The sequence below is a fragment of the Passer domesticus genome, chromosome 14, assembly GCF_036417665.1.
Source record: "Passer domesticus isolate bPasDom1 chromosome 14, bPasDom1.hap1, whole genome shotgun sequence".
NCBI classification, from domain to species: domain Eukaryota; kingdom Metazoa; phylum Chordata; class Aves; order Passeriformes; family Passeridae; genus Passer; species Passer domesticus.
This window is the reverse complement of record NC_087487.1, coordinates 15,122,414-15,149,688: the sequence shown is the minus strand read 5'-3', so window position 1 is coordinate 15,149,688 and position 27,275 is coordinate 15,122,414. Positions and strand designations below refer to the sequence as shown.

The window sequence follows — 27,275 nt, the reverse complement described above, 5'->3', positions numbered from 1 at the left end:
CAGTTTTGTTTTCTTCCTCTCATTCTCCTTTCTTGTTCCCCATCACTGAATGGACTCAATAGCAGCAGAAAGCCAAAATACTCAATCATTGTGCCCTTTCAATGGGCCATAATGATACTAAGGCTGCATAGAGTATTAGGCAATACAGTGTGAATAAAACTCTCTCTTTATATAATAATCTGGATTTTACAGGTCATTCCTGGGAAAACTGTACACTCATCTGTGCAAGTTTTCCACAGGAGCACACGGAACTGTTATCATTTGCCAGAACTTTCTCATTTTAGTCCTAGAACTGTCACTGTCAAACCAATCCCGTATTTCTAAATGACTGAGAGGTAGCAAGAATCCATACTGAAAGCTCTCCAGGGCCTTTAAAATGTTTGTGTGTTTGTAAGAGCACATCTTTTTAATCTGCAATGGTCTGCTCACTTAAGAACACTAACTGGTAGAGATAAGCACAGGTTTCCAGTTTCTTACCTGCAGGGCAGTGGTTAGGTGGTTTATAGGCAAGATGACCTCAGGTTGTCACCAACTTTGTTCTGTTATTCTGGGTGCTCACACAAATGTCTGAAGTTGTATATGTCACATTAGCAGCCACCTGAAGGCTGGATGTGCTATCCATTCTCCTCCTCCACAGGAATGGGGGAGAAAGCAGTGGGAATACATCCAGTGCTTTCAGCAAGTGCTAAAGGGGAAAGAGGAGAACAAAGAGAGCAACACAGTGACTTCATTAATAGATTTTCATGCACTAAATCAGTTTGCCCTCAAGAATCAAGAACAAAATATCTGAGTCCATGAGCATCATGCAGAAAGAGTGCAGATCAACTGAAGGGATTCTTGATAATTTTAAAGATATTTTGTATAGTCTATTTAGATTATTTAAATTTTCACCAAAGCAAATGAATTGTTTTACCTGATGTGTGATGTTTCCAGATTCTTCACTGTTCCTCTGTCCATCCATCCCATCTGTCAGTGCAGTGTGGCTGGTCAGACCACTTCTACACACAATGGAAAGTTGTTGAATACAGAAAAAAATTCAAAATCAGGACAATCAGGATAAACTTGGACCCCTGAATCCAGCAGCTGGATTTTTATTGCTTGCAAGCCCAGGGCAGAGTTATACATGTTTTTCTGCTATAATCTGGCCATGGTCACATCAGGCTCTGGTGGCACTTCAGCAGCATCACACCACAAATGGGTGACCCTGACAGTCTCATGCCTGGGTGCAAGGAGAAGAGTGCATCTGACTTTAGGGTTTTGCAGCTTTGACACTTAGATCAACCCCCACTCCATTAATGAATGAAAATTCACCTACAAGAAGACACACCCCGCACTTAGTATACCAAGTGTCTGTTTTGCTAATCAAAATAAAAAAGTACTTGTGATTAATTTGGAAAAGTAGCGTCAGGCAGGTGACTGTGGCATCTGTTTGACATATTTCCCATTCTTTTTCTATCACATTATGAAGACTCTCTGTCCTAGTAAAGCAAGGTATTATAAATTCAATATCCAAATTTTCTACCACGCCAGCAATTGTTTTAAGCCTGCTTCTTGTGCCTTTTATCTCTCTTACAAATCTTGAAGGGAATCGGATTCATCATTACACAAATGGCCTTTATTTCTGGCTGTTAAAAACCTGATGATGAGCAACATTTCCAAGGAAGAAAAAGCAGTCAATTTCCGAAGCATGTGCAGAGTTAATGTCTGCAGTAATTGCGACTAAGTACGGTAGAGCAGAGATGCTCTGCCAGCTGGAGCCAGGGATTAAAAAGGAAACATCTGTGCTGAGATTATAGGAACAGAGGAAGCTGTGGGAAGGAAGGAAGCGAGAATGCCCATGTAGGTCCACCTACCTCATTTGAACTTCTCCTTTCCCCCATGGTTTTGTTTTCCTCTCACTAAATTCTATGTATTTACCACCATGAGTGCAAAGAAAAGCCTGTCTGATTTCTCTGCTCTTTGACCTTTCCTTTAGACCATGGCTACCCATCATACCAGAATGAGTCTTAAGAGCAGGAGTTGGGCATGGCCTTAAAACTGAGCATTTTCTAAAGTGATTTGCTGAGCAAGGACACCTTTGAGCATTAGGACTTTAGATAAAATTTTGGGCCTCAACCAACAAACTACTTATAAAGAAACTAACTTTAGGCAGACAAGAAACTCCCTTAGTCTCAGTGGGACTATACACAATCTTAAATTTACATGAGTTTAATTATGCAGCTAGACTATGAGCTACACAAGCAGGAAGATTACAGTCCAACAGCAAAGTATTGCCCATTATATCAGAACCAAAATGCATCACTGTAGATGTTGAATACTGACTGTGTGCTTAATTCTGCATCCAATAAAACATGCTGAATGTAATGAAAGTTGTGGTCTTTTCAGGTATCAGAATTTTAAAACCTGTTCTTTAGGAATTTTTCCTCTTCATTCTTACTTAAATAGTGAATGACAGGTACAGGAGATGCATTCCAATAAAATAATAAAAAACCCTGGTGGCTAGGTAATGTGTTAAAGAATATGAGACATACTTAAAAGCAAGGAGAAATTTCTATACATGCGCAGACACACATTTAGCTAGTCAGCTTAAATTCTAATGAAATGTTTTATGTTGCTTTTATCCTTCCCAGTACTGAAGATTTACAAGTTTGCAGCAGATTTGCAGAAATTGCCCTTTGTACAGGAAGGTCAAAAAGAGATTAGAGAACTCTTCACATTCACAATATTTTGTTTTTATTTTTATTTCTACTCCAATTGCCTTTGAACTCGTGTTCCTCTGGTGAGGTGAAAACTCAGGAGTGAAGGAATTGAAGGTGGGGAGGAGGAGGGAGGAGAGGAAGAAGAAAAGCTAGAAGGGAATTACTCCTTTCAAAAATAAATCAATCAATAGAAAAAGCACAGAAGTATTACTTAAAAAAAAAAAAAAATTCCCAGAGCCAGCACACACACTCCATTTCTACTAATTGGATTGTGATGTGTTTGCCTTTAATATGTGCAGCCAGCCCCTATGCCCTGCCTTGTGCACATGTCATGTCCTTTCAACATCAGCAGCCACTGGCCTGATTCTCAGTCCTTGATAACATGTTCCCAAGTAGGATCGTGTAACGAGGGGAACGCAGAGGGAGAGGTGGGGGAGAGCAGCCAAAGCCTGCACAAGCCATTGGTGGCCTTGCTGAAATGCTGCAGACAATTCTCTCCTAATCGCTGACCCTTCTGTTTGATTTCAATTCTTTGTTTCTCGTTGATATGTCGAGGAAAGGCCACATTGGCCATAAAACAAAAGGATGGATTCGAGCAGGGCTTTCCCCTAATCCGCTCTTCTCCTTTCTCCCTCACCCTGCTTTCAGCAGATTTTCAATATTATTAGTTTCTCTGAGTGTTTGCATTTTGCTGTTCTTGTTTAGAAAGGAAGGAGCTCTCAGAGACCACAAAAACTGTATTGGGCTCAAACCACAGAAGTCTGAGATGCTGCAATAGCATTGATGAAATCCTAAAAGAAAGTGGAGCTAGGGAAGAGCATGATGGACAAGGAGAGGACACTTGCTTGCTCCATCCTCTCCCATACCAAGTTCCCTCTTGCTACTACAACTTTACACTCAATATTTAATCTATTTATTTTAAGCAATTTGCTGAAATAACTTGCAAAGGTCCCCTTTGCCTACCTGGTGGGACAACAGAGGGGCCTTCTGTATTACATAGGTGCCAGAAAAATCAGAAGAAATTTATGAGCTGCCCTGCCATAATATTTTCCTTTCTTTTCACTCACTGACTGTAAAAGGCATTATAGAAAGCTTTATATGCAAGTATTTTGCTAGTTCCTTGAGGAGAGAAGCAGGTCAGCCATTTAACTCTATTGCTCTTTTAGTGGGATTGCCCAGACAGGACATCCAAAATAAAGGATTTTGAAAATAATTCACTTCCATCATCTTTAAAAGTGAAATACACTTGAATAACATTGACCTTCTTTTAAAGTGTGTAGATGCTTCTGCACAGGTTAAATGTCAGATTAAAACCTACATGGACTTTTTCAGTGGCATGTGAGCAGAAATCAGACAAGACCCAGACACCACAGAACAGACTTTGCACTTATTCTGGGACCACATCTGAGTGCCTGATCATTTTGCCTGATTTTTTCCGTTTGATTTATAAAAAGAGAGCAGTGAAGTTGGGCTGGGATACACCAGACCGCAAATTACTCTGGACTTTGAGGTCTCACTGGTTGACTCTCCAGGGCTTATCTGAACTAAGTGCACATTGGGTTTGCTCAATGGAACCTTCTCCTAAATGTAGTTTCTCACCAGGTTCCTGATGTGTCCATACTGGTGTGAATAAGAGATACCTTCTGGTTCAGTGGAGATGCAAGTGTGCCTGCAAAGTTACTCAGTCAACATCTCCAGTGTTTACTTTCTGCTTTAAAGTGAACTAGAGCACTTTTTGGACTTGTTATTTCCTGAAATCTGAGATCCTGAGTAATGCTTTGCCTAGAGATCAGCTCTTGAATATGCTGAAAAACAGTAAATAAAAGAAAAATTTCATCCAGCAGGGACCAAAATAGAAATCAGATTCACAAATCCAAACTAGAAAAGTGAGTATACTTTTTTTCTTATTTAAGTCATAACAAATATCAAGCTCTTGATCCTCAGCTATCCCAGATCACCAGCTAGGTGAAAGGTACCTGCTCTTAGCATCTCTCATTGTGTTAACCGTTAAAAACAAAAGTCAAGCAGCAGCAGCTTTAAAGTCTTGTGAAAAGAAATCTTATGGTTCACCCTACAAAAACAGATCCAGAATTTTAACCTGTAGCTTTTACATAGCTGAGCCATTTGTTTCCTTACTGCCCATGTTTTTGGGCAAGAGCAGGTAATCCAAAGCCTTCAGTAAATGACAGACCTTACAGAGAATAAAAGAGCACCAGCACAGGCCATTTCAAAGAAAACCAATGGAAACTTAAAATATTCTTGGAGAGGTGGAAACAAGCATATGAGAACTCAGCACTTTGCTCACTTTCCTTAAAGAAATATTAATAGCAATAAAAACCCCAAACTATCAAGAGCCCCCCCCACCCCAAAAAAACCCCAAAACAAACAGAAAAAAAAAACAACCCCAAACCTATATCCTTAAAACAGTAAGGATCCTGGCTGATGCAGCTTAGTTCCCCCCTTGACCTGTGTTTGATTAACAGATGTGCACATTCTGAACTCTGAAACCTCTCCTGCACCCTGTGTGTCACTCCGTGCTCCATCCCAGGTCTGCTGCCCTGGGTTTCAGTGGCATTGGCACAAGCTGCTGACAATCCCTGTACCTGCAAGCTGAGCCCGTGCTGTGCCATGCACCAGTCAGTTGTGCAGCTTACCAGCGTGTTACTGCAAGCAAAACCCTGTAATGTAGCAGCTTGGCAAGGGAATAGTTTCCCTTTTATCTCTTATTAAAGGGGATCAGGTGTTTGCCCATGAGAACTGCACTCTAAGCGACATGATTCCTTTTTTTTTTTTTCCCCTGGAATATGCCCATAAACTAGATATGTGTCTGTTTAAATAAGCATAAAATTATGAGTATCCTGCAGCAAGAATGAGACAGCAGCATTCAGGAGTAATGTGGATAAAAAAGCTCATTCTTTTCCCCTTCCATGACTTTGGGGATGAACTTTGAGCCTGTGGAGAATTTTCAAGGACACAGAAGAAGGGTCCCTTCAGCTGACAAAGCCTTTTTAGAATAAGCTTTTCAATGTATTTGATTGAGAAGCAGCAATATAAAAGCTGTGATCTGTATTTATGTGCACAGATAATCCTCAGTATGCTGGCAGCTCGCTGTGTTGAGGAGCAGTGTCTCCCTCAGGTTTGCCATACACCCTCCACTTCTCCAGACAACAGAGAGGACTTTACTGCTCTCCGAGTTGAGACCAAAGAGCTTTATTAGTTGCACTGACTGCAGGATTCTCATGCTCTCGAGCCCTCTTATTTTTAAAGCCTTTCATTTCCCAAGACAGCTGCAAGGTGTCCCTTCAAGGATTTTGCTTTTTTGATTTATACTTTTATACACTCAAATCTCAATCGAGATATCCCAGGCTCATTCCACTCCTGACCTCACGCTATCAAACTGGACTGACCCTCCATCTCTCAGGGCTGGGCTGGATTCCAGCCCAGGTTATGGAAGCACTGGGGCAGAGCTGCCAAGCAACCCATCAGCTGAATCCCAGGGAGACACTTCACCCAGAGCTGCTGCCGGCCACGTGAGCCCGCTCAACTCTCCACCCTCTGAACTTCTGACTCCAGCCTTGTTTTCAGCCAAGGGTTCGTCCTGGGTTCACTTTGTTTTTCTGAGAAAATCCTGACCAAGCTGAGCGTGGCGATCCCACAGATGGCATGGAAGTGGATGACATGGGGCTGAGAGCTGCAGACAATACTGAGAATTGTCTTTTTTTTCTTTTTTCTTTTTTTTCCAAAAAAGCAGCAATTTCAGCTAGGAGTGAGCTTGTTGGCAGTGAGTTGGAGTTCCTGAGAGCCAAGGCACCTGCTTCTGGTCATTGTTCTCCATCTACCACACCTGTAAGTGTGAGGATATCCAGGTATTCGAAAAGCCTCAGCCAAGAAGACCCAGCCTGCAGACAGGCTACACCCAGGGTTTGACACTTTTGTGTCACAAATCTGCAAGTGGAACACACCCAAATGAAATAAATACCTTCACGTTACATCATCATGCTTTTTTTAACTTTAAAAGAAAGGGGAAAAAAGGAGATGCTTTACTGGAATAACCTTACTGTCAGAATCAGACTGGAAAAATGCAGCTGCTGAGTAAACCTCTTGCTGAAAATCTTTTCACAGTCAGAAAGCCCCTGTTCTGCACAATATATTTCCCTTAAATTAACACCTTAAAAAAAAAAAACAAAAAAAAAAAACCCACAGTAGAAGTAAGAGAAAAGCAGCTGTTATTCAGGAGAAACTGAGGCAATTTGAGCCAGTATAGGCTGGATTAGCTTCCAGCATGGAAGCCATTTAAATAAACCTCTAAACAGTCCTTAGTACTTGCTTAAATAATAAAGGGGGGGAAAATAGAGGTTTTAAAGCTGGAGGTCTATAAAATCTCTATTCCTGCCCTATTCAAGAGCCACCCTTAGCTGCTGCTGATGAGAGCAAAATTGGGAGCAAATAATACTACCATCCTGCTTCCTCAATAATGCCTTTAAAACATATAAGTGCCAGTTGAATTAGCCTATTTATAAGACTTCTTTTTTTCCCCTGACTGTAAACTCCTAATGACTCTCCGTTACACAATGCAATTCAATATGACTCAAGCTTCCAGGGGTCTTGATCCCCTCTAGATAGTGTACCACAAAAGTGATTTATAAACTACAGTCTGAGAAAGTCACAGAGACTGAAGTGATTTGAGAAAATAGTTCAGGCTTGTAAGTGAATACAAGTGCTATGAATTCCAATGACAGAATAATACCCCCTCCCCAAATCTTTTTTTAGCTCATTTCATACAACAGAGAGAAAGGTAGTTTTTGAAGGAAAGAGAGGAAAGGAATAAAAAGCCCAAAGGGGATAAGAAAATTGAGAGCTGTATGGTGAGGGCTAATCAGGCACATACGAAAGTAGGATTTTTTAATTTTTTTTTAGTATGGAAAAGTGTAATGAGAGCCTGTTTGCATTGCAGATCATATCTCTGAAACCAAGCAATTTTGAATGGAGCACTCTGGTTGGAGGAGGCAGGGAAAGAGCTAATAAAAGCAGAGACCACTGATAAGCTGAACTCGGATATCAGGTGTATTGCTGGAGGAGAAAAATACAAATTTGTCATCCTTCCTTCCCCCTAAACAAGTGGGCAGCAAACCTAGGTTCTTGTATTTTACTTCTCAAGAAGGACTCTGGATATCAAAAGTTATTTTGGATTGAACTGGGGTGGCGGGGGGTGGGGGAACAGAAAGAATCCCAAAGCATGCAGTTCCTTCTCACAACAGAGATTTTCCTACCCAAATTTCAAAAGGGGCTGTTATTTTGGAGCCTGTTCCCTTCCCCCTCCCCTTATCGCCTCTCCCAGTCTTTCATATTGAGGCGTTTGGTCTAAAGACAACCAGGGAGCTAAATATATATTAATTAGAACTCTTGAGGCTGCCATCAATGAGATACAATTATCCCAAACTGTTGCTATTACAGGCTCTGATAGCTTCATTTAAATTCCTGAATAAAACATGAAATATCTTTAATGAGAAATGAATATAGTTGTCAGGAGGGAGTAGTTGTGATATTGTTACTAGTTGAGATATAGAAGATGAAGACATAATATGAATACCTCCGAATTTATATAAAAATGATGGCTGTTAGCAAAAGACAGATACTCCTTCAGAGACTTCATTTGGGCTGCATATAAAAAAAACCCATGGAAAATAGCAACATATCTCTTGCAAGGAAACTCTGCTATCCAAAAGGCAGCTGGGACTGCTGTCATGCTGCAAACCACATCAGCTACAAGGTATAACACTGGGCTAAAAAATTCTTTACCATTAAGGGGAATGTAAACAAATCATGTGAAGCCCAGTGAGATATTCCTTTTGTCTTGTTACTCAGTGGCTGACCAGAGGGTTCAGCGTGGAAAACTCCCACACACAACCACACACTCTGTTGTTTTTCTTACTTCTTTTGTCTTTTTTTATTTTTAAGACAAATGCCAATGAGGGAGCAGAGACACGGTTCTCTCCCTTTCAAGGCAACTGAAAGGCACAAGGCCAGGCTAGCAAAGAGCAGCTCTTTAAATCACACTGTCAGGGAGAGAGGAGCTGCAGCACCTCTTCATTCCTCCACAGCTGCTTGATGGACTGCACCAGATGTACTAAAAATTCACCCCTAAGCCGCAGCCGAGGTTTCCTCACCTGCTGCTGCTTCACTGCTTTTAATGACTCTCTCCTCCTTTCCACACTCGTGTATTAGTTCCTTTTTTCCTTAAAGTGAGATCTCCCACACATTTTAGACTTTTCATTTTAGACTTTTCATGCAGGAGAATTTCTGAAATAGCTTACAGAGAAGGGGCAGCTCTGGCTCCACCACTGGAGTCCCTCACTTTTTGGTTCCACCAGATGACAAAGCTCTCTCACTCCGGCATCACTCCTGGAAAACAGTGGCTCCTGGGGTGGAACATAGCAGCTATTTAACATCATGTACCATCACTTACACTTCAGTGTAGGTCGCAAACTGGAGATGATTACCATACTAATTGAAAGGGCATGGGAAACATTAAGGAAGCAGAACATAATTATCCAAACTGGAAATTGCCAGGTCGTTCCCATTCTTGAAGGATCCTCTAGTGACCACAGAGAATGGTCAGGACCTCAATTTAAAGTCTCAGCACAAGTTTGCATCAAGCTTTTTTACATTAAATCAATTAATATGCATGTCCTGACTATTATTTTTGAGATACTTGTAGTGTAGTGTCTCTGTTTCTTCTCCAAGCATTGGTGTTGCCTATATTCTCTAGACACAGAGACAGAAAATTATCTCAGGGATACAATTCAATTTCTCTTAATCAACACCTCCTTGCTTCATCGAGTAAAGCATGTTTAATCCATTTAGAGTTAGTTGTCAAGGAACACACACTCTAATTAATATTTTCCTGAAGATGTTCATACATGACAGTATAATAAATTAAACAAAGAAAGTGAAGGATTGAAGAGGTCTTAAGTGCCTCTTTCAGACTGGACCAGAAGGGAGACCTCCATGGATTCTGTTTTTTTTCCACGCAAGATAAGACCTTATAAGAGGTAAAGGGAATTGATATTACTAATATATCTTCTATTCTTGGAAGCCCTCAGGGCTAAGTACGCCGCAGTTATGGCAATGAATTGCTGTGCCTCAAAACTCGCCCTTCCAGAAATGGATCAACAATTAATGGCAGATTCCTGGGATGAGAGAAGAGCTTCCCAATCTATTGCAAAGCTTATTCTGTCCTTACACTACCATGTTTGTTATTTTGAAGGCTCACAAGCTGACATGTATGTATTCACACCCCACAATAAGAAAATAGTTATAATTCAACACCAAAACTGTCGACAAAGCAGAGAGGTGCAGTCACAGGACCAAGAGTACAACACAACCTCAACTGCAACACAACCAAGAGCAAAATACAAATACCTGATTCTCAACCTGAGTATTTATGCCACGTTCAGATGTATTAGATTGATATGAATAACAACCATTCCTGGGATCAAAAGCCAGCTCTAAGGTGAAATATTACAACCAAAAAGCAAATAGGTTGTATTAACAAGCTAGTTATTTTTCTTTATAGCAAATTTGGGATCCCCTTGAGATAGTCAAACTTGCTGAAGCAAACACTCACCCCTGACATCATAAGTCATCCTTAAGGAACAGAATTAAGGGCCTCAGAGCCCGACACCATGAACATCAAGTGCAATTTACAGCCCTAGAATCAATGGTACCAGAGCGATATCCAATTATACTCATTTTATTTATGTAGTTTATTTCCTCCAAAAATTAATTTTATGTTCCAAAAAATTGCTGGATTAATAGCCCTAGTAACTGAGGCCATCCATCAACACAAAATATACAAGGCAAACAGTGACTCTGCAGATTTTACCTTTCATTTTAAAGCAGGACTTGGCCAGAGCATGTTTGGAGAGTGACAAGAAAATCCAGAGACTTGTTCAATATTTTTACCCTTTTCTGAGATGACATCTACAGTGTCAGCCAGCTATGACCAGATGCAGTGGTGTTATTTCTGATGGGAACAGGCATTTTTTCCATGAGGCAGCTGACAGCAATGACTTTTTGACTGGCCCCTTCCAGTTGCTCAAATCTTAAGCTGTGGTTAAATGGCAAAAAAACAAGGAAGAAAAAAATTATTGTTACCCAAAAGATGGATGTTTACTTCAAAACCACAAGTTTTTTCTCCCTACACTAGATTTAAGCCAAACTCTCCTTTTTTTCCTCATCCCAGCACTGCTGTGTTTAGACCCTGGAAGCTTTCGTCCATATTCCTGCTATATCCTGGGCAAGGCAGGGAAGTTTTCTGGGAGAAAGAAACATGAACATGAGAAAGAAAAGAGAAGCCAGGCTGTAGCACTGTGATCTCAAGGGTGCTGACAGATGTAATAGCTAAGATACTTAAGCTGTATGCACAGCAGCAAATCTGAGAGTTTACCATCGGATGTGGTGACAAAAATTTGTGTTTGTTATTTGTACCAAAATCTTGGCTTCAGATCTCCTCCAAACTCAGACTTCACCTTCCACTCCCATTGCAAATTCCTCTCCCAGATTCACCCCTTGGCCCTGGGGCTCACTGGCACCAGTGGGAGGGGGGCAGAGTGCTCAGATAAGACACCCACCTTTGTCCTCGTCACAGCAAGATGTTGGTTTTCCCCTCTTTTCTTCCATTGTTCTCTTAATTCTTAAAATAAAATCCCTTCTGACTGAAGGTACCTGTTTGTTCCTATATCCTGAGAAGCCTAACAACAAAGCACTTGGAATTACTTATTGTTATGGCTTGGGGACAAGATTACATCTCTAAGTTTATAAAGCAGCAGCTACATTTGCCACTAAATACAAATGATTTTAATAATCAGTATTATATTTGCTTCCTTCAGCAGGGTGCCTTGTCATTACTTTAACGATAATAATACTCGCTTTTCATTTGCTAAGTGTTATTATGATTATTATTCAGAAGCTTTACTATAATTAACTAACTGAGCCTCACAACACCCCTGTGAGTCAGGTAAAGAATTATAACTCCTTGCTTTTTTACCTGCAATTGCTGCAACAGGGAAGCTGAGGATTGGAACAGAGAAGAGGCTTGGATTAAAACCAGCAGTTTTTACCTCAAAATCCCATACACAACCCCACACCCTGAATTCCCTGCCTGCAGTTCAGCATCTAGTGATGCTGTCAATTCAAATTCTCCAAGATGACATTTTGGAGAGGCAAGAAAAAAAGAAGGAGAAGGAAGCAGAGACGTGGCAATCCCTAACAACGCTGAGACACTTTGCTCTCTGCAGCTTTAACAACCTCCTCTGGCAGCTCCCGCTCCCGGCTGGTGTCAGTTCCCAAATCCTGAGCACTCATGTTCACTGCATGCATTACACACATCTGTATCTATACAGGCGACAGCTTCTGTCTATAATAGCCACCTGTGAGACCAGGGGAGGGGCATTAAAAATTAAAGAACTGCAGAGTAGATTGGAAGCCAATCTTGGGTTTTATAGACAGGGAAGCGTTTGACAGGTGGTCTCTGCAAAAGAAGTGGCCTTAGAGACACATTTCTCTTGATTTTATTTTTTAATTAACTTTTATTCTCAGTATTATCATGTCCTCCCCACACACACACACTTCCTTCCCTCCTCTTTTTCAGCCTGAAATGCTGATTAACTCACCAGACTCTCACCACAGTGCAATTATAGGTACCTTCAGTGCTGAAATCCAGCAGGAATGTTTTAAATATCTTTTCATCTATCTACATCCTGATGCCATCCATCTACCCAACAAATCCAAAGACCTTGACAACCACACATAGTCAAACTGCAGTGCTTATCATCAAATTAAGGCAAGTGGCTTATCCTGCAACTCGCTGTAGTGACTGTCCAGCAAAGCCTGTAATTACAGGGCTGCTCGGTGATGAGCAATCCAAGCCCTGGGTCAAGCATGTGCCTGTTAAGCTCTTCCACATGTGCCATTCAGACCCTTCCTGTTTGGGTTTCGTGTACTGGCTTTGCACCTCTCCCCTCACATAAAACCAGATGACCTCAGAGAGACCAGAAGGGCCATCTCCATCACTGTCTGCGGGGAAGACTTCACCTCCTGCCATAAAAACGCTTCCTCACCTTCCCTCCTGCTCACCCCTCACATTCCCGCTTTCAAGTTAATTGGAATAACACATCTGCAGCCCAACAACAGAACCCAGTGCATCCCCTCCAGGCCCCCCCTGCCCTCTCCACCCCCCAGCCCCGCTTTGCTTCATTGACTCCTCCAAACCCACCGCATTTCGACAGGAGCACTTAACCTTCTGCAGAATATCTTTATGCTCCATTTTCCTTTCCATTAGGATGGAGATGAAAGCAAGCAGAGGATGCTTTTGTACAGCTGCTGCTGCTGCCAGCAGATGTGCTCTCCCAAGCCTGTATGTGTTTTAAGCATGGGATTGAATACTTTGGGGTGTGAGGGATTTTTGGTGTGGAAGGGATCCTTGAAGCAACTTTAAACAATGCTGAGTTTAAGCCAAATGCAATGATTTACACCCAAATCAGAGTAATTTGTATTCATGCTGTCCTCCACGTTCTTACCAGAGACTCTGCTAACCAGAACTGCTGCACTTGCTGTACTTTGAGTTCCATTTTCCAATTTCTAAATGTATAAAGTCAAGACTCAAACTGAGACTAATCATAGGCCTTTACCACCTGAGGAAAAGATCTGTTATAAACCTGCTAAGCTTTACTGTGGGATTCACTTCTTTACTTCCAAATTAAAAATCACTTCTGAGGTTTTCTTCATAAAAATTAATTCATGGCAACAATGGGAATACATTCATGTATATATATATACATATAAAAATATATATATAAACCACTTTCTACATAATTTTTAGAAAGATTAAAACAAGCATTAGGAGCTTCTGCACTGAGAGAAAAATATCCTGCCCAAGTGACTGATGAGCAGTAACTTTCTGTTCATGTGTGTTCCTGAAAGACCCTGTTGTATCCAACAGAGAACCAGTTCTGAGTCAAACCCTGGGAAGCTCCAAGTGAGGAAAACTGGCTCTAATAAAACTGTCCAAATTGTGTCCTCCCAGGAGTCATTTCACCCACCAAAGATGCAAGCACATCTGGGGTAGGCAGCAGCTGAACATAAATATAATATAGAGGGAAATGATGAGTCTTTTCTGCACCTGAACTGCCAAATGTGTTTCAGGAAGATCCTGTTTGGAAGCTGCTCAGTCCTGTGTCTACTCTTGCTTGTTTGCCATGCTTTAAAGCATGTCTGGATGTGACCTCTCTTTTCCATCTCAAGTTGGAGGAAGGAGAATGGTGTGGGGATGGGCAGGGGTTAGTTCAGGATCTGTTTCGCCAGCTCAGTCCTTTGCTCTGTACACTCTTTGTGGATGTTTTGGAGCAAGTCAGTTAAACTCAATTTCCCCTCTCTACATTCACAGAATTATTTCAAGTGCAAACACTGATGGGCCTGGGAGGAACAGAAAGGAGCCAAGTCACCATTGCAGCAGCAAACACTATTGTGATAACAGACTCTAAGGAAAGTGTCCCTCACTCCCTGATACCCAACCTGATCCAGCTTGAGGTGGTGTTAATGAAGCTGTAGCATACCCAGGATTTGGGAAGGGCATGTTCTGCTTACAGATTTCATGCAGAAGCTGTCCTGCAGCAGGCCAAGGGGGGACTGTAGCAAGCAGGGCAGTCAAAGACCCCTCAAAAAACACTTTGGTGGCTTGGCCAGCTCCAACAACAACAATCACTCCTCCGTCCTTAGTGCCATCAGGACCAAATCAAAGCTACATGAATCTGTCATTCTGTCCCTTCCCTTATTGAACCAGAGGCTCAGAGAGCCTGGCTCTGCCTTACCAGTCTCATTGTATTAGCTTGATAAACCATCCGTTTACCTATAATTCAACAGACTGTAAAAATCCTTGTGGCTATTGCACAATAAGGAAAATAAATAATAATATGCCCTAACAAGCATTAGTTGAAATAACCAGGATTTGATGGACCCGGCGATAAACAGCAGATTTACTTTCCCGGGAATGCAGACAAACTAATCAGATTTATTTGGCAGCTATGAAAACACAACTGATGGGAGGCTCAGCACCAGCTCACACAATCCCCTCCGTCCCTGCGAACGCAGAGGGGCATGAAAGGAAGGGACATTAAAAAGATATCGTATCCTCGTGTCCCTGTGCTGCATGCAATGCCCTGGCACGCTGACAGCTGGCTGGCAGCTTTCCATCCCTGGGAAGGGGGATACTGGTCTGCAGAGCCCAGACAGCAGTTTAACCCCAGGGTCAGAGGCCAGTCAGGCGTTATCTACCGACTGGGCGCATTTCCTCCGCATCTGTGGCTTCAATATTCCCGAAAAAAGACACTGACAGGAGGATGAAAGCTAATGGGAGCTCCTCTGGTATTTAGAAATTTAAAGGCCTACATTCATTTTTAATGACCTTGGAAACTCAAAAATAAATAAATAAATAAATACCTAAAAACAAACAAACAAATAGTCAAAAGCAATTTATGTTTTGTGAGAGGAAGAAAATTACTCCCAGCCTGCCTTCCCTACCTGGTTTTTCAGGACTTCTAGCTGTTGGATGAGGGGAGAATTGCTGTGTGCTTTGTTAACTAAAACCTAATTTTCAGGATAACATTCTGACTACGAGATGAATTGTACAGCTGTGCCTTGCATGTACACCATTAAGCTTTTATTGCACAGGATGAAAATAATTCCTACCTTAGCAAGGTAAAAACCATCATTATCTCCTCCCTGTTCTTCTGCACAGGTAGATTTTGACAGACCCTTGTCAGTCTGCATGAGGCATAGGGCCAGTTTTTTGAGCTAAGCAGTTATTTGGTATATCTCTGTGATGTTTTAAAGCCACTCTTGCTTTCCAGCTGTCTTGGAGGTGCCAGTGCTGCATAAATTGGAGCAGCCCCTAAATCTGATCACATTTATGGTGCCCGCAAAAGCAACAGGGAGCTGCTCCAATACCTCATTGCCAGGCAGGCAGACGGGGTCCTTGATTGTGCCCCATCTGCCAGGCACTGGGATGGAGAGGGCAGAGATGTCCCCAGAGCCCTCCTGCTCTGCCAGGGACATTCTGCTGTGGGTATCCCAGGTACCAGCCCTCCAACGGGGTGGCAGCTTTGTGGCAGCAAGGGCCACCAAGCAACTGCTGACACTGCCACAGACCACTGGGCCAAGGTGTCAAGAGAGACAAAATAAAGCCCTTTCACATTACCCACGTGGAGTTGAGCTCCTTTCATTGATTATGCTGCAGCATTAGTTCTAGAGGAATGCAGCTTTGGATGGAGACAAGACAACTCTCTCCAGTGGACGACACTCCAATGTTTTTAGGTGTACTGATATTTAATCTTTTTTCTTTTGTTATCTTTCATGATGATGAAATCCAAATGCTACCTGATTGGGCACTATAAATGGACCAAATAGCTTTTCCCATGTGCTTGATTTTTATACAGACCTCACCACAAAAATAGTGACCAAAAGACACATCAGAAGGTCCTTTTTGCCAGTTCTTATGAGTCACTGATATTTACTGTCTCCTTCCCAGCCCTATCACAAAACCATCTCAACGATTAATATCTTTACTGGCATCCTCTGTGGAGTGGTAGCCAACACCAACATAGCCTTTGCATTTTAAAGGTGACAGAGATGGATGAGGTCATTTTCCCATCCCTCATGTCATTTCCCTCTCTGTCTACAAGGGTGCTCCTTGGGAGAATATCCTAATGGAGGGTTTGTCTAGACTAGCCTTTAATTGACTCCAGCAACAGGACTTCCTCCATTTCTCCAGGGAGACCATTCCACCACCCGACAGACCTCACTGCCAGGAAATGTTTCCTGATATTCACCCCACCAGCTCCTTCCTCAGTGGTACCCCTGGAGCTGTGCTCAGATAGTGTTATGTACAACCAAAGCTGAAGATCCCACCCATCTCACGAAGGTATTCTCACATGGACCACAATTCCAACAGGCTTGATAACTTTCTGCTTGTCAATTTTTTTCCTTTCAAAGCCCTAGATCAACATAATTATTTTAGATTTCTCCCTTGGCTGCACATTAATTTGATTAGTTTATGAAAAGGGGTTTTGATAGCAGTGGCAGAGGAAATACCACCTTTTGGGTAGCCATTATTAACAGTCAAATATTTTTAATTTACTACAGGGACAAAAAGGTGCTTATGTGTGTTCTTTAACAAATTCCAAATTCAGAGTTCAGAAGAATGACTTCTCCAAATAAATGATTGTTTAAAAAGAAATCAGTTTAGACTAATTTACTGCAAGAGCAATCACATAAATAGTGAACAACACATTAATAAGGCAGTAATAGATATATCAATAATGAGTAAATCGATTGTTATGGGCTGTTCAATACTGTGCTTATTAGCCAGGTTTATATTCAACTACACTGCTAGAACTGATAGGCTTTAAATAATCTATAACATGTTATTCATGACTTGGGTATTCTTCTCTATTAATAATTTACTAACAGTTTATAAACTATTCATAATTGCATTCTTCATCTCAAAATATGATCTTTGATCTAAAAGTGAATTATGACTTAGGACAGTCTCCACTGGCCTGACCTTGTCACACACAGGGGAACCACCCTGGAGCTGCTGAGGCACCACCTGAGCAATTCCCACAGTTCCCACCACTTGCTTCAACTTGTGTGTGGCTCTTAGGAAACCTGATAGGCAACACAAATTTGACTTGTAATTTTGAAAAACTCAGTAGCAAAAGCTGCTTAGAGCATGGCTAAGCAATTAAACACTCTCATTGCATTTGCAAATCCTTTTTCATCTGCTGGTTTGGAAACACATGAGGAAGAAAGGGATAAGAGGGGCTCACCTAGACGGCCATGCAGATATTATTATAATTATCATTATTATTATTATCATCACAGCCATGGGACTTGTATTCATCTTACCAGTTCTGTCAAGGCACAGAAAAAAGCCCTGCTCTGCTTGGAGCACAAGTTGTGCAGAAAATAGCTGAAGAGATGCCAAGAAGAAATGGAGTTTTAAGATGTCGCCAACAAGAAAAGGTCAACAACCAAAGCTCTGGCTTCCTCAAACTGGAATTTTCACATCTGTACTCTTCCAAAGATTCACCAGGTCCTGGAAAGAGAGATGCCAAAAGCTTGGAAAAAAGTAATCCAATAGCTGCCACAAAGGAAAGAAAGGATCTGCCTTACTGGTCATTCAGGAAATGGCTAGACTGTGCTAGGAGAGGTGGTTTTGATATAAAGCTATCAATGCCCAAAGCTTTGATAAAAACTTGTGGAAATATTCCATCTAGTTCTGGTATTTAAGAACAGACACCTTACTGGGACAAGTGCAGAGTAGGTATAAGTATGTGACAGGAATGTACCGGCTCCCTCATGAAGAGGTTAAGAGATTTTGTCTTATTTAAACATCTAAAGATTGAAAAGAGCTTATGATGATTCTTCTTAAATGCATTCAGGATTCAGGATGGTGAGACCAGGGGAACGGTAAAGAAAGATTATGTAATTTGCAGGGCACCATTTGAACTAGATCAGTTAATTATAGATCAACCAAGAATAATCTCACCATGAAAATACAACAACACAAGTATTTATTATTTCAGTATTGAAACTCTGTTATCATTTTCTAAAATTAAACACAAGGGAATCTGAACTGAAATTTGATAAGCCTTTGAAAGAGGCTGTATTGCCAAGGAGACATGAATCCTGCATGTCAGTATAACCCCAAAGGGCTGAAAGGAGACTGGATTCCTCTTTATTTGCATTGTGTTTATCTTATGCATCAGGTTTCTGTGGTTACTTCTGGAGAGAAAAAAGGATTTATCCCCTCCTCACCCTTTTTGTCTTCTGACAGGCCTGTGGGGTTTGTCTGGGTCCCGTTTGTGCCTTTCTTTGAGTCCAAATTGCTGATCAGCCATCATAATGAACAGGATGTAGAAAGATGCAGTGATATACTTACAGATCCACATGTCCCCAGCTTAGATGAAGGCTGAAACTGATGGATGAACTCTTGAGAGAGGAATAAAGTTTGCTGAATATACCTAGATGACATAAACATGCTTTATTTCTTTAGATAACTCAATAGTACAATATATGAGTGATGGGGCAAAATAGAAAATGGAAAGAAAATTCTTCAGGGTATTTGTAGTACCTAGATTTGATTTTGAACTCAATCCCCACATGCTTGCTAGATGGTCTGTCTTAGTTTGCGTCTGAATGACCTTTGAAGGCTTGAATATCCTGGACCCCTCAGAATCAAGTTTGGGGCTGCAGTCCTCCCTCTCTGGAGGAAAAATAATTTCAGAAAGAGCTGGAACAGAAGAAAGATTTGTTATGGCTTGTAGATTGGGTGATTTATCCAGTTTGGAAACAGCGACAAAAGCGCTATCTCCTGTTTCCCCAGAATAAGTCTGAATGGTGGAGAAAATTAGCCACCTTTTTTCAATTCTTTTTTCCCCTTAATTATTATTATTGCCAGCTCAGCCCCATCATTCGACTACACTTAGGAGCTTAATTTATTTTTTTTTTTACCCTGCAAAGTACTTTCTAACAATACTTATTAATTTTGCCGGAGGAGTGGCCCAAGTAACTGGAGTATTCTCCTGTTCTGTCCTCCCACACACAACTCAATCTTCCCCCATGCTCGTGGAGGAACAGCAGCCTCCTCTTTCATGCGTCTGTGCTAAAAGTGGAAAGAGGATTTGACTTAAAGGCACACTGACGACTGGTTTAAAATCTTGAGTTAATTTGGTGTCAAAGTAATTTTTTTAATAAAACTTGGGGGTTTCGTTAGAGTGACGAGAGAGTGAGAGATTTGTTAAATTAAGAGAGAATGAATTATTCCCAGCCATTACTGAAAATGCAAACACAACCTGGGTTGCATTAGAGCAAATGAAATTGATTTTAAACAAAACTGAACCTGACCATTCGTGTTTCACTGCCTGCTCTGTAGCACTGACAGCCACGCTTCTCCAAGGTGGGCTGGCCTCTCCAAACTTCACTTCTTGTTTCACAGAATTAAGTATTAATCTGGCCACTTTTAGAGAAGGCTGAACGATAACCCTGTTTGCTCAGACTGTCTCAGCTGATTAAGTCTTGCTTCCAAACTGATTGGGAAGACATATGAGGGTGACAAGCTTTTGTCTTGCTGAGATCTTCATGCTCAAAGTCTGTAAATTCTCATCTCTCTCTTGCCACTCCTGTTTCTCCATTTAAGCAGAAAAAAACCTAAACAACAAACCTGAAATTTAGGAACTGAACAGAAAGTCCTAGCTTTTCTCTTCCCCAAAGCCTTTCTAAATATTTCTGGCATGTTTTTCTTAATCTGCCACTTGATGTTATTCCTTTCCAGCTAAAAGATATTAGGATACAGGTTTTGTTGTTGTTTGTTTTTCATGAAAAACATACTTTTAGATCTATTTGCATAGAAAACCAACACAGCAGTAAAGGCAGAGTGGGGGGCTGCTAAATGCTGATGAGTGCTGAGGCACATTAACCAGGTATGAATATGCTGCTCTATTCTCTGGCTTTGAAATCATTGCTAACAGGCTTCAAACCTGCTCTCTCACGGCCTATAACATACACAGAGAGGTGCAGAGGAATGTAATTAACTCCTCATTGGCTCTTCTTTGCCTCTGTAGCTGAATAAGGAAGGTGTGAGACTGCTTCAGTTATTCCACTGAAAACAAAAAAGAGATGGTGAAATGAAACCTTTCCTGGCAGGTTTTTCCAGCTCCAGAAGACCCCACAGAGACACAAGCCCTGCTCAGGGGGTGATGTGAGGCACCAGGGGGAGAAGTGGAGAGGCAGCAGCAGCGTGGGGCATGTGGGATGTGCAGGACAAAACCCTGGCTTGTAACCCTACCGGCACATTATCCATCTATCCAAAGCCAGAGAACACATCTATCCTACATAAGAAGAGAGAGATGGTTGAGAGATGGTCAGGGGATGTTATCCAAGGCACAGAAAGAGCAGTCAGAGGAATTCAGAGGAACTTTGAGGATGGCTTAATTAGAACTCATGGCACACTGCTGACATAACAACAAATTCAGCGGCCATGGCATCAAAGGAGCTCCAAGGCACCTTGGAACCTTCATCAAGGCCAGGCTTGCCCCTGACAGAAGGGAGAGCTATGCTCCCCGCCTGTGACACTACTCACAAGCAGATACAATCTCTCCTGACAGGGAATTTCACAAAACATTTTCCATAGGGCACCAGCACCTTTTTAGATATTAACCAGTGAGATCTTCTGGCTGCCCCTCTGGAATTACCATCTCTGGTACTGGTGAGCCCAGCGTGGCAGCAGAGCACAGCAGCCAAACCCTGCCTCTCAGCAAAGCTTGCAGATGTGGATTTTAATTAAAAATGTTTAATTTTCAGCTCTGAGTTCCATTGGCTGTACCTGGCATTACAGCTTGTGGTGCTCATCACACAGACTGCTGCAGGGTTGCTGTGTGGAAAGCTCAAGCCTATGGCAGCTCCACCAATGGCCCTGCTGAGCCCTATTTTGTGTTCAGCCATAACAACCAAAATAGATCTGAACAAAAAGAAAGCAATTTGTGGCTCAGAACCTACCTTACACTGGAACAATTCCCTCAGAGATCAGCAATACGGAAACAGCACCTTTCTAGTCCCACCAAGACACATCCCTGTAGAATCTCTTTATTGTTTTTCATCTGCAGGAGGCTGAAACCTCTAGGCATTGCTCACTTCTAGGGGAAAAAAGTTAAATTTAAATTGGCACCTCAGGCTCGTATCACATTCACATCTATCTCCAAAGCCCACCTCATCCTGTGGCCATTTTTCCTCGAGATGAGATGTTGCATTCTCAGAGCTCCTGAATTTTCCCAGGATGGACCTCACATGGTCCAGTGGGACCTTACATAGCTCCTTCATTGTCCTAATTTCCTTGCAAAAAAAAGTTAAAACAGTTGTTGAGTAAAAAGTTGCTGTTTCACTTTTTATTGTTCATCACTTAATTTACTTCTTTTCAAGTCATTTAGTGAGTAGCTTTAACTTTATATATGTTTTCACTACTAAGTTTCTACATCTACAGACATGTACTCAATGAATCCTTAACTGAACATTGTGGAACAGGATTTAGTGTAGGTCCTACTCATAAAAAAGGTTCTACCTTTGTTCTCTGATTGCCCCCTACAAACAACATTCTACAGAGCATTCTTCCATAGATAAACACTTCTTCAGAATTCAGCAGGGAATTTTCAACATTTTAAAAGTTCTACATTATGGTTGATAAATAACTGAAAACCTATTTTGAGTTTATTGTTTAGGTCCCAGGTTTTCAATGAATGTGGAGAAAGCATGTGGACAAAAGGGGCAGAAAACAAGAAAACAACTCCAGGACAAATAAGCTTCCTTATATTAAATATCCAAATATAAATGTACTTTGAGGATTTCGAGGTATTTATAATTATTATTAATTTTGATTGTGAAGTTTGATTATGGAAAATATTTTTAAATATTATTTCACCTTTTATGTCCTGTTTTACATCAAATTAAGAGGTTCATGAGATAAATAAGGAGTCCTACAGCCTCTAAGGAAACTCCTGTTACAGGGCATGTACAAGTCAGTGACTGCAGAGCCAGTGAGGGCTCATGCCCACAGAAAGATTTTGTGAACTGTTTGTGGGAAGGACAGTACATGGTTGTATGGCACCTGATGCAAGGGAGGCATGACATATGACCCTTACTGCAAACGGAAAAATAAACATCAACAAGACAGATTGAAGAACACATCAGAAACAGTAAAAATAAAGTTAAAAATAATCTCTGATAACATTTAGCCTGGAGTGCTTTTTGCTTTGTTATTCTATATTGACAATCCCACCTACAAACGGGTCTCTAAGACTTTTTGACTTGTAGACAGCCCGGTTTGCTCTGCAGACCCCAACATATTCATTGTCACCCATGGGAGGGCCCCAGGGCCTTTCCTATGCTGCATCTTTGGGGACGGATCAAATGGCTCCCAGACGAGAACAGAACCAGACATTTTCTAACCAAATACCTCTCAGGTCACTGAGCAATGCTCTGGTGGCTCTGCCTCACCAGCAAATGCCCACGCTGAGGCACGTCAATGAGCAGCTTTGCCTGAGGAACCCTCCTGCCTCCTCCAGGCTTTCTGTGCTGATGGCAGCAGGGACGTGTGCCCTGCTTTGGCCAGCGCCAGCACGGGCCAGCGAGCTGGCAGAAACCTCAGACACGGGCTGGGTGTGTGCTGAGATCCCAGTCTGGGAGCTGGGGCACTGGCAGCACACACGGAGGTTTTGACCCACCAGAACCACTGCTGAGGTGGTGAGGGAGTGAGTGGAACTTCCACTGCATGAGGAAGTTAGAGAAGGTGCAGCTGGCTGAGAGAGAGCCAAGGAGGAGCAGAAAAGCTCCCCTAATTGCCACAGCTCCACAGTCACTGCTGGTGAGCACTACCAGCCATGGCAGGGCACAAGCACAAGACTGAAGGAGTTTCAAACTGTGCTTGGGGGTGAATTGCACCCGCCTGTTGCTGCTCTGAAGTCCCAGACACCAGAGCCCCTGTGCCAAATGATGTAAAGACAAAACAAAGCCCAGTCCCTGATTACAACAACTTACAGCCTTGGGACATGCAATTATTCATTCAGATGAAGCTTTGTGTCAAGAGCTACCGGTTTACAAGACAATTGGGTATTGCTGCAGATGACTGCCACAGCAAGGACATTTAGGAAATCTCTCAAAATCACCCTGTGAGTGCTGCCATAGGATCCAGAGCACAGCTGCTTCATCATTCTGCTCCAGGCTGTCATGTCGAAGGATAGCAAAATAATGTCAGGTAGTTGTTTCTGCTCCATGGAAATGAGCTGTTACCTCTACAGGGGGACAAACTCTTCTATAGCTGAACCAACCAGGTTTTTCAGGACACAAAACCCTCATCCCCAGCCATCTCATCTCTCAGTGACAGACTGGACATTGGAAGTTATGCCATGTCCCATGCTCCACACTACAGGATCCCACAAAGACCCTCTGACAATCACACTAGCTTTTCTTTCCTTGTGTCTTGAAGAGTCCACCAAAAGTGATGGATTGGATGGGCAAAGCTTGTCAAACGACACTTTGGATGTCAGACACTTTCCTATCCCTTTGAAGTAGCTCCAGAACATGAGCAAAGATGAACTGCCCAAGTCCCTCTACATTAGAGTCTCCAGGCTGATTTCCAAAGATCCTTGAAGCAGTCAAAAAGAAGTACATTAAGGTGTCAGATGTAGAAAAACATGTCAGAGCAAGAACATTTCCCTTCCCCTTCACCCCTTGCCTGCCTCATCACAGCCAGTGATTTCAACATCTCTCCTTCCTCACCACCCATGGCATGAGGAACAGACCATGTACCCAGCAAACCCAGGAAAGGGCAGCTCCTGTCCAAACCCAAGCAGTTTCTCCTACCCCAGTCAGAAATGGTATGAGTTTATGGTAATGGTGTTCTGCATGAACTTGCTCACCAAACAAGGACCAGCTTGTCATCAGACAGAAATGGAAAAGGGTCAACCCTTCCTGCCCTTTCTGCACATTACAATTTCTCTTTTCAGGGGGGAATGGCTTGAAAGATCCAGTTATTGAAGCCTGTTCTCCACAGAGTGACACCTCCAGACCCAGACTCCTCCTCTCCCTTTTTTGGCTATGAACAAGCCCTTGGTGTTTTGGCCAGGCCACTTCTCCAATGCAGCTTCTGTCTTTAGGAAAAGGGAAAAAAAAAGGAGGGGAAGGGGATTAAAAAAAGGAAAAATCTGTGCTTTTTTGGGGAAAGTTCTACAAATATCGCATGCCTCCTCTTTCTTTTTTCTTTCTATTTTTTTATATTTTTTCCCCTTCTTACATTCACACAAGCAAAACAACAAGAGGGTCCTCTGATGAATGTGGCAGATCGCCATGGTTACGGTTCAGAGATGCAGCAAAAAGCAATTATGGTGGGACAGAGTAGAGAAAAAAAAGAAACAAAAAAAAAGAGAGAGAAATGCACCTCTTTGTCAGAATTTCAGAACAGCTGTAATAACACTTCTGCACCCCAACCACTGCAAAGTAACTGAAATATTGTGGCATGCTAAATGCCAACGCATTAAATACCAGGATTTCAATGTCACATTATTTAAAAAGACAGGAAGCATTAATTTCCAGCTGCACTCTCAGCTTGTTAAGTCATCTAGGGGGAATAGGGAAAAAGGAGCAAGTCCATGGCACAGGGCCTCACATTTTGAGGTGTGAAATAAAACACTGTTCAGCAAGGCAGTGGAATGCACTTGTAACAGATTTAATCTGACAGCAGCTGCGGTTTCCTATTTAAGCTTTGTGTGATTTATTTTTCCCCTTGGTGTTGGAGCTCCTGGAAGAGACGGCGATGCTCTCCTGACCTTTCCCAGTCAGAGGATCTCGGAACTCTTCATCCCCCTGCACCAGTGCTGCTGCCTGGGATGGGCAGGGGAGCTGGGCTCTCCCTGTCCTCACAGAGTGGCTGAGACTTGCTCAGGTCTGACCTACCAAGGCTCACACGTGGTTTGTCTTGGTCTGGGCTTCTGCAGTGACTGGAAAAAGAAGGACATTCTCCTTTTACATGGTGTTGTTTTAATATTATATTGGAAAAAAAAAAGCTGCATGTCACAGGTTGGGATTATCTGTCCCTAACATTTATTTCTCTGCAGCTAATGAAAGAGTAAGATTCACCTGTGCTCTCTCTTACTTGTATTTAATCTTGATGGTTTCCATCATTGGTCTTACAGATCTATTTTTGGTGATAACAGCAGCATAAAATATTTCCCTTCCTTTTCATACCTGTTGCATACTGCAGCCTCCAGCTGTGTTCTTGTCATCCTGGCTATGAATCACACCAGAGATGAGATCCTGCTGAATTTTAGACCATGGAAAGAGACATAAGGTGAGCAATTACTAAAATGGATCTATCTCTCATCCTGTTCACCAAGATGTTCTGCAAATTGTAGTGCCTAAGGGTAGAGGGAATCATGAAAGGGACAAATGGTGCTGTGTTGGGTACACTTTGGGAGCAACAAAAACAAAGGATGGACAGAGTAATACAACGATGAACAGACAAAAAAGCCCAAACAGGACAAAGACTAAACACTTCACAGGTATTTACCTCTTTCTGAATGTTTCTCTCCAGTTTTGTTTCTTGTCTCTTCACAGAAAGAGCTCTCAGGTCAAACATCCCAATTCCAGCTTTCCTCCATCTGACCACAAGAGCAAGCTCCTCCATCCAGCCAACATTTGCTCAGTCAAAGGACTGGGACAAAAATTAAGTTTCCCCATCATAGCAGAGGTCCACTATTCCTCTCTTCTCTCTATTCTATGCCCAGCAAAATCAGAGCTCCAGACTTGCTTCCTCACAAAAGAAGTCTGAGAAAACCTGTGCATGAGAAGAAGACACTAAATTTGAAGGAAAATGAAGTATTGCCAAGTCTTGTGGTTATATATCACAAGTCTATTGATATTTTGACTTTTTTAATTGCTTTTTATAGCGCTGTCTTCTAAAATCAAAAATCATCATGAACCTCTTATGAGAACAGTGGAGAAATCATGAATAATAGAAAGAAGGGACTGCTAAAGGTTTAGCAGTGAGAAGGAGCCTAAAAAAACCTAGAGCTTGAAATTTTCTTGCTTTTTAAAAGCAATTCATGATTTAGACAAACCTGTTGCAACTTCTCAACACATGTATACATCATGTTAGATAATGCACCTTTCCCTTGACAATTCACACCTTTGGAGATTTGGTTTCCACCTCATTTTCTCCTATCTCAGAGCAGTTCCTAAATCAGAGGAGACCAGTCTAAGCAGTGGGGCAGGCTGGATGTCTCTCAGCCAGCCTGGGGCTTCAAGAGTGGTACAAGGGCAGAAACATCAGAGCCAAAGCCAGTGATGAGGTACCAAGCAGGAAGGGTGGCAAGGCAGGTGAAACAAGCTCAGTTTCTATGTGAGACTTCAGGTGAAAGCAGAGACTGTTTGCAAAAATGTGTCAAATTATGAGAAAAAAAAAAAAGGTCAGGGAAAAAAAAAGGCTGGAAGTATAAACTGTTTTAGGAGTTTCAAAATCCACTTCTCTTTCCAAGAGAGGTTAGAGAGCAAAGCCTGGAAACCTGAAAAGTGAGTAATTTAGGGAGCTCTGGTTTTGAACATGGGGATGCTTCTGCCCAGCCTCTGAACCAACCATGGAGAGCTCCAAGAGGGAAGGATCATTAAGGGGAATGAAAGCCAAACTTCAGCGGCCGACCCAGCCCTGAAAGGTGCTGAACTACCCCAAACCAGCAGGATCTACAAGCACACAGAGCCATTTTTATCAAACTCCTCATGCCAAAATGGGGAACTCCCTAGGGATGGAAAGAGATCAGAATAACCAAAAGTGCCCCAATCCTCTGCAGCAGTGAGTGCCATTGCCAAGGCATCCTTTGTGCACTTGACATTTATATGAGAGAATATAAAAGAAGGAAGTTTAAAACAAAGGTTTCATTGCAGATTGCTACTTTCTCATTGCTTTATTATTTGTTA

At 42.0% G+C, this 27,275-nt stretch overlaps 1 long non-coding RNA gene across 1 annotated transcript; it reads right to left on the bottom strand.

Annotated features, from left to right (window-relative positions):
- Positions 1 to 495: 495 nt before the first annotated feature.
- LOC135281135 (uncharacterized) lies at positions 496 to 18,770 on the bottom strand. Its single transcript, XR_010347890.1, has 6 exons — positions 18,700 to 18,770; positions 17,664 to 17,853; positions 10,585 to 10,809; positions 9,014 to 9,118; positions 914 to 998; positions 496 to 685 (listed from the first exon to the last, which is right to left on the bottom strand). It is a non-coding gene; the product is annotated as an uncharacterized LOC135281135 (long non-coding RNA).
- Positions 18,771 to 27,275: the final 8,505 nt, after the last annotated feature.